Below are 15,907 nucleotides of genomic sequence, written 5' to 3'. Positions count from 1 at the left end.
TCAATGAAAACATTTAAGCAGAGAGAGAGAGAGAGAGAGAGAGAGAGAGAGAGAGAGATGATTGTATTGAAGTTCGCGTGAAACCCTTCAGGGTAATAGTGATCCCTTACATTCAGTGAAAGAAAAATATTACGAACTTGCTATGTAGTGAGTACTTGTTGGGCTAGCTTGTGTGCTAGTTCTGGTACCTTGTTGCAGTGTTCCAAAACCTTCTTTTAGTAGCTTCCTAGCTTTTTGGCTGGTGAGATGTTTCAAATTATCCCTTCCGTCCCCATAACCTTCTCTGATGTGTGAGTAGGCTCTACATCTTAGGAGTACATGCTGCTCATTTTCTACCTCCCCTGTGGGGCATATTTTGCAGGTCATTTCTTCTTTGTGGATCTTGAGTCTTGTGTGGGGGTGGGGGTGGGGGAGAGAGAGAGAGAGAGAGAGAGAGAGAGAGAGAGAGATTAACGTCCACGGGAGACCTCACGGGCGTATGGGACAAAGTGCACAGAAAAGCGAACTCATACAAGCCTCAGTGGGCTGAAGCAAAGGGAACGCTAGGACCCTTGCTGAGTACTAGTCTATGCTAACAGAATCATAATCATCATCATAATCATAGACAAAGACAAAGTCAACCACGGTTGCAGAGTGGGCCATATCAATCAATCTATCCAAGCACTGGGACGAAACCGAAGCCTAGTACAGTGATGGCTCTCTGGTGGGCTGCGAAGATGTCTCATATCTGCGTCTGTCGAGCTGTCTCGCGCTGCGGTGGGAGTGGTTTCGGTCCTTTGTCAGGACTGATCTATTTTCATGACCAGGTTTGTATCGGGCTTTATCTGATGGAGATGCGACGACACAGGGATACGCTTCTACGTTAAATTAGAGAGCAGCAGGGGATGGTCAGACCACTACAGGACATAGAGAGTGACCGGGCACAGCGGCATGTCACAAACTTCTATACATTTGAATCAGCCCCCGGACACAGTGGAGTGGAGGAAGAGGAGCTAGCCGATATTAGAGCAGTTTGGATGAGCAGCCGGCACAGTACCACTGGGAGAGGGACGCAGAGGCCACATGTGTGACAGAGAGCCCCCAGAGTACACTCTATTGAGGTCCGACCTATCACAGCTTTCCTTAGGGGAGACCGACAGAGACAAGGGGTCAGTCTAGACATAGCCCAGAGAGTCCAGAGAGCGAGGAGACCGCGTCCCCCCTCTAGATAGAGACAGTGGTAGCGTCCCCGAATCTCGTAGTAGGTTGGGCAAACACAAAGAAAATGCTCCTCTGTCTCAACCGCCCCCAGCGTATAGTGTGCAGATCCACTGCTCTCTAGGTATACCCGTTGCCCTCCCTGCCTCGATCCTCAATTGATGGGACAAAACCCACATCTGACCAATGGCAATCCTCAGTGCATGAGAGACTCCTCTGTCCTCGAGAGACTGGGGTCTGATAATGAATTTCTCCTCTGATACTCTCAAGAAGTGGTCGCGATAAAATTGGGTCTTGGTGGGGAGCTTCTAGTCCCCCCTTCAATTCCGGGATGTGTGAAGCTGGAGGAGGTCTAGCCATATGATATGGTTGATCTCATCTCGCGGGATTGACTCAAGAGGTGCATCCATGCTATACTAAAAGGGGGGGAGCCTGTCCATTTGGATACTGATGTAAAAACAAAAAATGAAGTGCTCAAAGTCTTTTACAACTTTGCTTTTGATCTCAGGGCGAGATTCAGCTTCTAGAGAAAGATATCTTCATCACAAGACTCTCAGGTCCAAAATAGATTGTCTTTTACCTCCAAAACCACCTATTGGCTTGCAAAAAACCATTGAGAGAACTTTCCAAAGGTTTCTACTAGGTCTCTGCACATCAGGATGCAGGTAAAGACACCCACTGGGAGTGCCTAAACTACAAATGGTGGCCTAGACATGGAGATCCAATACACAAAATCTGCCAGGAAATTGAATTTCGTCACTTTTCATTGAAAACTCGGATGACAGAGATATAAAAACGAAAAACGTCCTTCATGAGGACATGGGACTGCTCCTTGTTTTTTCATTTGACCCCTTTTGGGATGCGTGGCATTTTAGACCACCACCATGGCTTTTTTGCCACATTGTTGAGGCTAGGGATAGAGTACTTTCTCTCCCTCCTGTTGTATGATTTGTTTTGAATGGAATATATCACTCTTTTATTAAAAAAAAAAAAAAGAAAAATGAAGTGCTCAAAGTCTTTTACAACTTTGCTTTTGATCTCAGGGCAAGCTTTAGCTTCTAGAGAAAGATATCTTCATCACAAGACTCTCAGGTCCAAAATAGATTGTCTTTTACCTCCAAAACCACCCGCTGGCTTGCAAAAAACTACTCAGAGAACTTTCCAAATGTTTCTACCAGGTCTCTGCACATCAAGTGGTAGGTAAAGACACCCAACGGAGCTTCTTCTTCCTCCCATAGAGCTGTAGCAGCGGACTTCGGGCTCCAGGCTTACATCCGGGCTCAGCTAGAACACCCGCGCTTTGATATCAGTTCAACAACAGAAGAAAGTGAGAGAGAGGGAGAGCCAGAAGATGCTACAGTGATGAAAGACAGTAGTGGTTTCTTTGCGATAGACTTTACCAAACTCTAGACCGATGAAAGTGATACTCAAGCAGAATGTGCAAGATGTCATGCTAAGACAACGCAACACTGTCAAGACATCGAAAGAAGCATGGGATATGTTCGTAGCTCTCTAGGAGTCCAAGAACACTTTTAGGATTCTCACAGTGAAAAACCCAATCAATCAGCGTTTCTGTAATAGTAGCGAAACCATTCATGCTTACGTACTCTGGATCAAAGACTACAACAATCAACTCGTCATAGCAGGAGAGACCATGATACCAACAGAAATGGTTCAAGTCATCCTGAATGGACTAGGAGAGGGATACAAGAATCTAGTCCAGAGTATTGTCATTCAGCGGGGCAAGTTCTGACACTGGAAGAACTTCAGTCAGTCTTACTTGGTGAAGAACTCAGGACTCAAGCTTTTCATGCACGCAAAGTTCATTCTAATGATCAAGCATTCACAGCTTTAGACAGAGGCAGAGGTAGAGGTAGAGGTAGATCATTCCAGCGAAGTGGTCATCATGAACATCAAAGTCATCAGCAAAGTCAGAATCAACATCAGCATCATCCTCAGCTACATCAGAATCAGCAAAGAGGAAATAATTCCAATCGAGGAAGATTCCAAGGACGAGGGAATGCATCTACCAATGTGTCAAACATCCAGTACAACTACTGTCATAAGTTTGCACACTATGAAAGAGATTGCCCCAAGAAGTAGTACGACCAAGGCGGTCAATCCAACAACAACAATCGAGGGAATTTTTGCGGAAGAGGAAATAATCGTGGTGGACATTCTAGTCACAGTCATTCTGCAAATAAACATGGGAATATGTTTCTTGCAAATGAGGAAATGCAGAAGACTGACACAGTGTACCTAGACATTGATTGCAATCCAAAAGAGGATTTCAGCTATCAAGTCGACCAAGCAGATCAAGATCCTTGGTACATCGACAGTGGTGCATCATCTTACATGACACATCATTAGGAATGGTTCACAGAGTTGAATCCATTAGAAGGTTGTGGTGAAACGAGTATGCGGTTATTTACAATTCTCTGGGAATAATGGTTTGAAATACAATAATAAACCTTCCTTCACATTGATTGAATACAACTTTTTTGTTCCACAAAAAAGAACCTTCTATATAGTGCTTCTGATAATCGATATTATCAATGTGTGAGGGTGCAGACGCGCGCGCGCTCGAGAGAGAGAGAGAGAGAGAGAGAGAGAGCAGCTTCTTTGCAGCCTTCTTTTGGAGTTCTCGGTGACTGCCAAGCTAACCCAAGAGCAGGTGCAGTGTGCTAAATTATTCAACCATCAGATTCCTAGATCTGTGATGATGTTCAAAATACCTACATGCCGGGCGTTGTAAAAATGCTGATGACACTCTATGGTTTTCTTGAATCCCTCTATACATAACTTGCTCGTAGATCAAGAGCAAGGTATAAGTACCATCAGCCAAGGCTGGCAGCAGGTTGAATCTGCTGTGCCATATGAGGCTGCAAGCAGCGACGCTATTTAGAGATTGATGTGACATCCTTGATATCTCGGTGTGTGGCTGTCTCTCAACTCACCAAGTAAAAAGTGGATATCGTCTCAATATAGAAGTGCACCCCTTACTGAGTCAAGCTGTCATCCCCCAAGTGGGTACTTGCTGTACAAGATGATCCTCAATGATTGGAATTGACTGTGCACCGTGTGCACAATTGGGCAAGTTCTATGTGCAGCACATGTGCATGTAAGCTCGCCAAGCATTTGTGGAAGGCAACCACCATTCAATCATCAATGGATGAGACTAAAAGACAATTCCTGGAGGGCACCAACCAGCCAATGGTAGGTGATGGACGACCGTCCACATGGGATTTGTATGACGCACCAACAAATCAATTGTCAACCGGGCAAAGCTCTGCTCCTCGTCTTGCAACACTTGTACCATCATTTCTACGTTGCATGTGTTGCAATTGTTGAGTAGACCTTGACCATCGTCGAGCAGACCTTCATCGATGCGGGCGTTGTCATCATTTCTGCCAAGATATGCTCTTGGCACCTTTTGTTCTAGCACCCTTACAGATTAGATGTTTCCAAAATGTGGATATGTTTCCACATTTTAAAAACACCCCAACTTTATGAATGATAGGAATGCTTTTCTGGAATTTTTCCTGCAACCCAGTCAAATACATGTAATGACCTCCTAAGAATGTGGCCACATGCAGTGCCATATAGAGGGCAAGCATCCTAATAGTTGTTTGAATGCAAGGAAACAAGCACTTTGAATGGAGGTATCCCTGCTACCTCCATAAACAGAGGCAGAGTCCAAAACCACCTTCCATATCCTTGCTACTTACAAGCTGAAAACAAAAAGGCCCTTCACTCCCTCCATCATCCCGTGACTGGATTTTTAGTTGATTTAAAGAAAACTTGTCATCCTCTTTATGATTGAGTATCCAGCTTGAGCAGGTGTCATCCTCTCTTGCTCTCTACCCATCTCAACTTGTCCTCTGCTAATATCTCAACCAGTTTTCCTTGTTCGACTCTACCCCATCTTTGTATGCTCCTTGCTCTGTTGCTGAGAATGTGGCACACAACCACATGGGCACCAAAATACAGAATACGTGCAACATGGATGATGATGTGGCATCGCCGATGATTGCTAACGTGAAGGACACCATTTTGCCTAGAGGTCTGGTTTGGGAAGACAATAGAGAGGGTTTAGATAACAAGATCGGATAGAATGGGAAGAGTCTTGGTTACCTAGACCAAATATGAATCGCACTCTTTGTACATGAGGTTACCCAACTTGGGTCCTAATTTCATGAGGCCCTGCATGGGATCCGGCCCTAGTTAGCAGATCAGAGAGTTCTTCACACGAGTAGAAGTGGTTAAGAGAGGACATGATTGCGACCTTGATTCTAGACAAGCAAGGTCAATAAGAGACTGGAAACCAGTCCTTGTAACACTTACCCTATTCAGGATACCATCATTGACACATCTCAAATGTCACGCTACCCACCAGGATACATGCAGATTCACCTACCCCACTCGCTGAGGATCTCTCTTGGGTAGTTTCGGGTCTCCTCACACAGACTTCGTATCGAGAGCAGGGAGAGGCGCATATGCACACTGTGTGACATGCAGGAGGTTGAGACAGAGGAGCATTTCATCTTCAAGTGTCTTGTTTACTATGAGATACGAGGGCGTTTCTATTGCCTCTTCAAAGATAGCTATGGGATTTTGGCCCGTTTCCTCTCCTACCCAGACCGGCGGTGTTTAGCAGGTTTCATTCATGAGATACTTGGACACTGCGAGAGGATACTCCGAGCACGGAGACAGGAGCAGACTTCTTTCTCGGCTAATCCCTCTCAGAGCTCTATCATGGAGTTCTTTCAGCTAGATCACATGGACCCCCGCGAGACGAGGCCTCGACATGACCGTGACTCGGAGCCAGTGACCCGTCAGCTCAGACAGAGGGCTGACACAGATCACACTTGGGGATATCCCCTCCTTGTTTAGAGTCAGAGCTCGACCGACGGGGGTCACAGTAGCCTTGGTTAGACGAAGAGCTACAACCAGGAGACGTGTCAAGACTGCACCTTTGAGTGGCCGATAGCACTCTATCGCCGACTTCATGCCTCTTTTGCCTCATCCATCTTGATGTCCTGCTGCTGCTGATGATGATGATGTTGATGATGATGCTGAGATTGAATGTATAGTCGACCATCAACATGATTATGTTGTACTTCGAACATGGCTTAGTACTGTCATTTTGCATTTTTTGCATTTTCCATTGGTGTGGATGCTCATTTAGTAGCTCCACTACCACAGCTCGTTGTATCAGGATTTTCACAGTCTCATAGACCCATCAGTCTTCCAAAGACTTTAATAAACTTTCTTCCAAAGACTTTAATAAACTTTCTTTCTTTCTACAAAGAAGAGCGGAGGACACCAATAACAAATCTCGAACATGTTCCAAAGACACCAGGACTCATCCTGATGGGAACCCAGTCGAGCCATGCGGAGCTTGGACTCCTCATGACCGATACATGATACATGACAGTGTGAGAGTAGGGAGAGAGCAAAGTGTGAGAGCAGGAGCAGGAGAGAGAGAGAGCTGAAAACGATAGTTGCAATTAGATGAGTGTGTTACAATTGAATAGAGTGATAGGTTTTGTCTAAGTGACAAAACCTTATCCTTCACTAACCGTAGTTAGTGAACTAATTGTGGTTAGGGGAAAAAACCTCTAAGTGAGGGAAAAGTGCCCCTAACCTACTTATTACATTACATTGGTCACTGCTAAATTATATCAATAATTCTAACACCACCCTGCAGTGCCAATGTCATGTACAAGGAAATGATCAATCACCAAAAGGAGATAAGTTCAGGGCACTGCAAAATGCCTCAAACTTTTCACGTGGAAGTGCTTTGGTGAAAATGTCTGCAACATTGTCATGTGTTGACACATAGATCACACCGATCTCTCCTGCATGCAACTTCTCTCTGACGTAGTGATAGTGAACCTCAATGTGCTTCGTGCGAGCATGAAACACAGGATTCTTCGCCACTGCAATAGCACTCTGACTATCAGTGAGAATTGGGGAAGGACCCTCCAATGAAAGATGAAGATCAGCAAATAAATGACGCAGCCAAACACATTCAACTGTTGCTGTGAAAGCTGCCCTGTACTCAGCTTCACATGAAGAGGTAGCCACTGTAGATTGTTTCTTGCTCAACCAAGAAATACAAGCTTTGCCCAAAAAGAAACAATTGCCACTTGTGGACTGCCTAGTGTCATAGTCTCTAGCCCAATCTGAGTCACTGTAGGCATGCATCTGCAAGTCACCCCCCTTGGGAAACATCAAGCCAAAAGACTCGGTACCTTGCAAATAACAGAAGATGCGTTTTACAGCCTGCCAATGCATAGTCTTTGGGCTGTGCATATATCTGCTCACTTGAGAAACTGCAAACTGAATATCAGGATGCGTATTGCAGAGATAAATGAGGCATCCAACAGCTTGACTATAGAGTGTGACATCAATTGATTCACCTGCATCATGCATTGTAAGCTTCAGCCCCGGCTCCATGGGAGTAGCTATTGGCTTACAATCCTGCATGTTGGATCTGTCCAAGAGTTTCTGCACATACTTGGATTGAGACATACCGATGCCACTTTCCTCTTGAGTGAACTGGATCCCCAAATAAAAGTGTAGCAGTCCCAAATCGGACATGTCAAAAGTGGTTTGCAATTCAGCTTTAAAATCTGCAATATTATCTTCATTTGACCCTGTGAGCAGTAAGTCATCTACATAAAGAATGATGACTAAAGTATCCCCCCCATCCTTCTTGATGTAGAGGGTGCTCTCAGTTGGACTATTGTGCAGCCCCTTGTTGGTTAGAAAGGCATGAATTTTTGCATACCATGCACGTGGGGCCTGTTTCAGCCCATACAAAGCTTTATTCAGCTTGCATACCTGAAGTGCATTTCCTGAAATTTCAAAGCCTGGAGGTTGTTTGACATAAACCTCTTCCAACAAATCTCCATTAAGGAAGGCTGTTTTTATGTCCAACTGATGAACATTCTATTGAAAATTTGCAGCCATGGCGATAACTGACCGGATGGTTGTCATTCTTGATGTAGGAGCAAAAGTCTCCTGATAGTCTATGCCCTTTTTCTGAGCATATCCTTTTGCGACCAGCCTTGCCTTGTACCTCTCAATGGTGCCATCTGGCTTTCTTTTAACTTTGAAAACCCACCGTGTACCTATGGCATGTGAGAGTAGGGAGAGAGCAAAGTGTGAGCAGGAGCAGGAGAGAGAGTGTCTGGTTTTTCTGAATGGACTGCAACTCATCGTGCATGGCATTCATCCAATGCACATTATCCTGTGCCTCTTCAAATGTCTCAGGTTCCTCCTCATCAAGAAGATGTTGGGGTAAAGGCACATTGCCACCCTTTAAAAGTTATGACCCCTATGACTGTCTTAAGACAGTCATAGGGTGAATACCTAATCCTAATAAAACCTATGAGTTTGTGGTGTGGCTTAACACACTTTTACACACCCACACTTCTTGTGTCTCTCTCTCTCTCTGTCTCCATCGTTCCACTCCCTCTCTCTTTCCCTCACAAGTGGTATCAGAGCCACTCTCTCCCTCTCTCTCCGGTCTACCCCTCCCTCTACCCCTCCCTCTCCCCTCGGGCCTCGTGCCCTCAGCAGTGGCAGCAGCGAGCAGGGCAGCAGAGCGCACGCAGCGTGCAGGAGCAGGTCGCACGCGAGCAGCTATAGCTGCACCGGCCGCGCAACCAGGCTGCACAGGCAGCCGCACCGGAGCGACCAGCCGCGACAGGTACGGCCAGCCGTACCGGCTGTACGGAAGCCGTACAGGCAGCCGTACCGTACCAGCTGTACGGACGCCGCGACAGGCAGGTACAGGCATTTCGAAATTTTTTTTTGGGGATCCGTGCCCTCGCAGGTACAGGGTACAGCAGGTACCCTGCGTAGGTACAGAAGGTACAGCAGGCACAGATTTTTTTTTGGGGGAAGAAGGAAAAGAGAGAGCACTCTGCTCTGCATTCTCGGAATTTTACAGTTCTAAAACTGTGTGTTTGAGGTACAGCAAGTACACTCGTGTCCCTCGTGCTTGAGGTGACTAGTGCCACAGTGTGTGGTGGTTGCACAGTTATTTTGTTTCGGGAAGGTCAGATGCCTTAATTTGCAGAGGGCTTTTATGCTTTTGCTGAGTGTAAATCTCAGTTTTCGGGTGACAATTTCATAGGGCTTTTGCCTGGAAGTGTATGCAGTGTATGCCTTGAGGCAGTGTGGAGCCAGGGTGCCCACATTGGTCTTGTTTCCGTAGTGTACTCAGTGACATTTCTTGCAGGTCACATTCTGTGTACGACACTTTGAAAATCTCAGTTGAGCCACGCTTGGCTAGGGCGCATCGAGTTTACTCGGTCCCTAACTGTCCATCGTTGACAGTGCTCAAAAGATTTTCTTTTCGGTGTTTGTACGTTGGGATCTGTGTTGTCACTGTGCACACAGGCAGTTTATGCATTACTTTGTCAGGTGAAAGTGCCAGGAGAGCGCTGTTTTTTGTATGCTACCTCAGTGTTGAGGTGTTTTTTCACTTGGTAAAGGTGTCAAATCAAGGGGCTTTTGCCCAGATTTTGCTTGTGAGCACTTGAGTTACTGTTTGAGAACTTCAGATGCCTTTTATCCCCTTGGAAGAAGGGTGATTGTTTGGGATTTGTCCCATACTTTGTCGCAGGTTTGTGACAGGCTGAGGTGTTTGGAGCCTTTTTCAGTGGACAAAACAGTGTATGACAAGTGGTTTATGCATATAAAATCAGTGCAATACCTCATCTGAGGTGGGAGAAGTGTCCAGGACAGCAGTGTTTTGTGCCTCGTCAGATGATGATGCACTGATAAAACACTTGTGGAACAGCTGCAGCATTCTGTAATTATTGTTTTATGCCTATTTGAGCACGGTACAGTGTCTCAGAAGGTACAGTACTGGAGGGAAAATTTTCTGTTTTGCTGCAGGGGAAAATTTTCTGTTTTGCTGCAGATTTTTTGACAGTAAAAAACAGCACTATTGTGAGTGCTCCTGGCTCTTGATAGAGCAGGTTTTCTGAGTTATTTAGTCATTTTTTGACTTACAGGGAGTCAGGCACTTTCCTTATCTGATATGGCATCAGGGGGAAGTGAATCTTCAATACTGAACATAAAGAAATTGGAAGGGGCACACAATTATGCATTATGGGCAGAACAGTGTTTGAATGTACTTCTGCTAAAGAAGATTTCTAAGCCCATAAGGGTGAAGGGTGTCAAGCCATCTGGGATGGCAGATGATGAGTGGGAGGAGCTTGATTTGTCCGCAAGGGCTGCTATCATGCTTACTCTCACTGATTCTCTTGTGTTCAATGTTCAGGCTGAAAAGACCTCTTATGGCCTATGGCAGAGGCTAGAAGAGTTGTATGCCCAAAAGAGTTCAGCCAGTAAGGTTTATTGGTTGAAGAAGCTTGTCGACCTTCGCATGAAGGAAGGTACAGCTATGACCTCACACTTGAGTGAGTTCAATGCCATCTTTACACAGCTTATTGCACAGGGATTGAATCTTGATGAGGAGTTCAAGGCTACTTTCTTGTTGTGTACCCTCCCTGAGAGTTGGGACACTTTCAAGACCACCTTGTCAAATTCAAATGTCACTCTTATGTATGCTGATGTGGAGAGCTCTCTCCTTATGGAGGAGATGAGCAGGAAGAATAATATGGGCAGCAAGTCTTCCAATGCTTTGCAGGTACAGGAAAGAGGTAGGACTCAGCAGAAGGGAAGATCTGCTGGCAAGTCCAAATCCCGCAGTCAGTCCCGTGGCAAAAAGGATATTGAATGCTTTTACTGTGGCAAGAAGGGACATGTGAAGTCTAAGTGCTTCAAGTTTATATGGGATCAGAAAGCCAAGAAGGCTGAGACAAAGGATGCAGGCAGTGGAAGCAAAGGCAAAGGCAAGGCCAAGGCAGATGACTTGGATGCAATGAATGTTGCAGCAGAGGACAGTGACAGTGACAGACATGATGTTTTATGCTCTTCTGCTGTAATTAGACATACATTGGTTGTTGATGGCCTTGACATGCATACCTGGCTCTTGGATTCAGGTGCTTCTTTTCATGTTACTCCTCATAGGGAGTGGTTTACTTCCTACACAGGTACTCATGGAGTTGTTCACCTTGGGAACAACTATGCATGTCAGATTGTAGGGATTGGCAGTATACAGATAGTATTCCTTGATGGACGCATATTTATGCTTGATGGTGTTCGCCATGTGCCGCAAATCAAGAAAAATCTGATTAGCACTGGCTTGTTGGATGACAGTGGTTACCACACCACATTTGGGGATTCCAAATGGGTGATTACTGATGGCCAGGTTGTAGTGGCTGAGGGTTATAAGAGTGATACCTTGTATCCTCTTTATGTTTCCAGTGTAGGTAATCATGTTGTTGCCATAACCGAGCTGCCGAAGGTTTCATTGTGGCATAGCCGGTTGGGACACATGTCCGTTAAAGGAATGCAAGAACTATCACGTTTGGGTTATCTGCCGTCTCTTTCTTTTTCAGATTTGCCTACTTGTGATCATTGCATTTTTGGAAAGTATTCTATGACTCCTCATAAGAGGAGAACTCCCCAGAATAGAGCACCGCTTGATCTAGTACACACTGATTTGTGTGAGATGCCACAGCTATCACTAGGGGGTGCAAAGTATTTCATTACTTTTATTGATGATGCCACACGCAAAGTGTGGGTCTATTTCTTGAAGCATAAGAGCGATGCCTTAGATGCTTTCAAGAAGTTTGTCGCTCAGGTTGAGAATCGGACAGGACGCAGGCTGAAATGCCTCAGATTCGATAATGGGGGTGAGTATGTGTCACATGCTTTTGTACAGTTTTGCGAAGCTAAGGGCATTAAACAGGAACTCACAGCCCCTCATAATGCATCTCAAAATGGTGTGAGTGAGCGGATGAATCGAACTATTCAGGAGAAAGTTCGATGTATGTTGTCTTATGCTGCATTGCCCCATGGCTTTTGGGCAGAAGCCGTACAAACAGCAGTTCACCTAATTAACAGGTCGCCGAACAAGGCTTTGGAGTTGAAAGTGCCAGAGGAGGTGTGGTTTGGCAAGCCACCTTCATATAAGCACTTACGTGTGTTTGGCTGCGAGTGCTTTGCTCATGTACGCAAAGAATTGCGCACCAAACTGGAGCCAAAGTCTTTCAGATGCATCTTCATGGGTTACGGTGACGAAGGTGAAATGGGGTACAGGTTATGGGATCCCGTCAAACGGAAGATTATACGCAGCAATGACGTCATCTTTAAAGAGGATAGTGTACACAAAGAACCCGTGCAACCTGTGGAATACAAAAGGGTTGTTTATGATGATGTCGGACAGCAAAGAATGCCCATTAATATGCAGCAGCAGGCTGCTGTAAATAACCCTGTTCAAGAGGGTATAGAGGCTGAAAATCAGCCAGACAATTTTGCCAATGATGCACCACTGGATATGCCAACAAATGGCGTTGTAGAACAGACAAATATGGTGGTACAGCCACCTGTCATGCATGACGAACAGGCTAGACAGCAGCCTAATACGGAACTTTTTGTTAGGAGGAGCACCCGTGTACAACGGCCTCCTGACAGGTTTGTTCCAGGAGCCAATAATGTGGCTGATTTTATCATGCTGACAGATTGTGGTGAGCCTTCCAGCTTCAGGGAAGCTATGGGAACAACAGAGAAAAGGAAGTGGGAGAAAGCCATGCAGTCAGAAATGGACTCCCTACTTCAAAATGATACATGGGACTTGGTGCAGCTACCTGCAGGCAGAAAGGTTTTGCCATGCAAGTGGGTTTACAAAGTCAAAGTGGATTCAAATGCTTTACCGAGGTATAAGGCCAGATTGGTTGCCAAGGGATTTAAGCAGGAGAAGGGCATTGACTTTGATGAGATCTTTTCCCCTGTAGTCAAGATGACTACTTTGAGAGCAGTGTTAGCTCTTGTTGCTCATGAGGACATGGATTTATGTCAGATGGATGTGAAGACTGCTTTTCTTCACGGAGATCTCCATGATGAGATCTACATGAGTCAGCCAGAGGGATATGCTGTTAAAGGGAAAGAGCAGCTTGTGTGTAAGCTCAAGAGGAGCTTGTATGGACTCAAGCAGGCGCCAAGGGAATGGTACAAGAAGTTTGATGCCTTCATGCAGTCCCAAGGGTATCATAGGTGTGAGACCGATCATTGCTTGTACACCAAACGGGCAAAGGATGGCAGTTTGATGCTACTCATTCTATATGTGGATGACATGCTGATTGCCAGCAAATCTCAGCAGGAGATTATTGCTTTGAAGAAGCAACTACATAAGTCTTTTGACATGAAAGACTTGGGTGATGCAAACCATATTCTTGGTATGCGGATTATCCGTGACAGGTCCAAGGGACTTTTGTTTCTGTCACAGAAAGAGTACATTGACAAAGTACTGCAGAGGTTTAAAGTGGAGGGGGGGAAGTCAATTAGTACCCCGTTGCCTCCACATTTAAAACTCAGCAGTAAGGACAGCCCCAGATCAGATGATGATAAGGCTGAGATGGCCAAGGTTCCGTATGCATCTGCAGTTGGTTCTTTGATGTATGCCATGGTTGCCACTCGTCCAGATATTGCTTTTGCGGTGGGAGTCATCAGTAGGTATATGGCAAATCCAGGCAAGCGACACTGGGAAGCAGTGAAAGGCGTCTTGAGGTATCTCAAGGGTACCAAAGACTTGTACATATGCTATGGTAGGCAGGATGCATTGGTGCATGGTTTTACAGATTCAGACTATGCAGGGAATGCAGATAACCGGAAGTCTACTACCGGTTATATTTTTACATTTGCAGGAGGTGCTATATCATGGGTGTCTCGGTTGCAGAAATGCATTGCACTGTCAACCACTGAAGCTGAATATGTTGCAGCCACTGAGGCTTGCAAGGAAGTAATATGGCTTACTTGGCTGGTGGGAGATTTGGGCATTACAGGAGATATGCCAGTTTTGCATTGTGATAGTCAGAGTGCTATCATGTTGGCAAAGAATCCGGTCTTTCATCAGAAGACCAAGCACATAGATGTGAAATACCATTTCATCAGGGAGGTACTGGAAGACAAGCGGCTTGAGCTTGTGAAGGTGCATACTGATGATAATCCTGCAGATTTGCTCACTAAGAGCTTGCCTACAGAGCGGTTTGCACATTGTCGCCACATCATGGGATTAGGATGAGACCATTCTTATTTTATGGTCTTGTATACAGTAACTGTATATTGCTGTAATTTTTATTCTTTTCTCCCCTTTAGGCACATTGGCCTTTAGGTGGGAGGTTGTTGGGGTAAAGGCACATTGCCACCCTTTAAAAGTTATGACCCCTATGACTGTCTTAAGACAGTCATAGGGTGAATACCTAATCCTAATAAAACCTATGAGTTTGTGGTGTGCCTCAACACACTTTTACACACCCACACTTCTTGTGTCTCTCTCTCTCTGTCTCCATCATTCCACTCCCTCTCTCTTTCCCTCACTCAAGAGTACCTGCATAAACTGATTCAACTGAAAGAGCACCTTCCCCGTGCCTTAGTGCACTCCGAGTTTTGTCAGGTAATGGAGCATCAATTTTACTCTCCCTGAGAGTTTGGTTGGAATCAGAGTCCTAGTGTGTGTGGTCCTAGTGGTCCTAGAGTCCTAGGAGTGTCCTACAGTTGTGTGTGTGAAGAGTCTTGAGGCCACTTGTGCCACCTCATGTGGTAGGTGTGATTCCTCCCCTAGATCATAGGATCTAGATTCTCTTGTGTGACCTCATCTATAAGGTATCAGTGTGGGAAGATAAGGCTTGCCCAGCCTATAAAAGAGGCAATGTACTTGCTGTGATATACTATCTATCTATCTATCAACATCAGTTCGTGCCTTAGCTCTTGTCTCCAATCATGTGTCTCTCACCCTCTCCCCATTTTCAACAGTTGGTATCAGAGCCACCTTGAAGCTCCTGCCTGATGGCATTCCTCTCCTCATGAGCTCCTCTTGTAGCTACTCGTGATTTCCTCTTCTCCTTAGCCTCTCCTTGAGGTGATGAGCTTCATCAACGTGGAGCTGCACACCTACCTTCCATAGCTGCGTATGAAGGGGAGCGAAAGCAAAGGGGAAGCACTCGTCATGGAGGAAGCGTCTTGGCCATCCTTCGCTGCCACACCTGCGTCACTCTTCTGCTGCCTCTACTTACGCTGCATGCACCACCAGATCTGGAGAAGCTGCCGACCAACAACATATTGAAGCAGTTGGCCTCCCTCGCAATCTGCTCACGCCTTGTCCATTGCTGCTGCCGCCTCTCTGCTATCTGCCCTGATGCTGCGTCATTCTGCCCGCCATACTGCGGATCTTCTACCTGCTCGAGCCTGTTGAGTGTCTGTACACCCACGCTGCTTCTAGTTGCCCATGCAACTTCTCCTACTGCCCACGTAGCTAGACCTGCGACAGCTCCTACGAAGGTGTTAAAATCTGTCGATGATTTGGCGGCGTCTCGCATGTACTGGCGACTGACGATCTGAGGGCTGTGGCCATCGACTCGCACGTCAACGCAACTCTTACTGACTCGAAGCTGCCCACGTTGCTGCTGTAGCTCTTGCCCACGCTACTGCTCCTGCCGATGCAAGTGCTGCTCTACGCTGCATCTTTCTGCCCATGTTGCAGCTTCCCTTTCGTAATTCCCACAGTCGGAATGGATCAGATGCTGCAGCAATTCAGTCGGATTTTTGATTGCTACAGGACCTA

General features: G+C 45.9%; 1 protein-coding gene across 1 annotated transcript in view; it reads left to right on the top strand.

Moving 5' to 3' along the window:
- LOC147888074 (uncharacterized) overlaps positions 1-15,907 on the top strand; it is an 88,108-nt gene that overhangs the window by 57,613 nt on the left and 14,588 nt on the right. The gene's annotated exons all lie outside the window — the stretch shown is intronic.

This window comes from Dipteris shenzhenensis, chromosome 22, assembly GCF_047967505.1.
Source record: "Dipteris shenzhenensis isolate YYH24624 ecotype China chromosome 22, Dip_SZ_1.0, whole genome shotgun sequence".
Lineage (NCBI taxonomy): Eukaryota > Viridiplantae > Streptophyta > Polypodiopsida > Gleicheniales > Dipteridaceae > Dipteris > Dipteris shenzhenensis.
The sequence above is the reverse complement of the archived record's forward strand: the minus strand, read 5'-3'. Positions and strand labels throughout refer to the sequence as shown.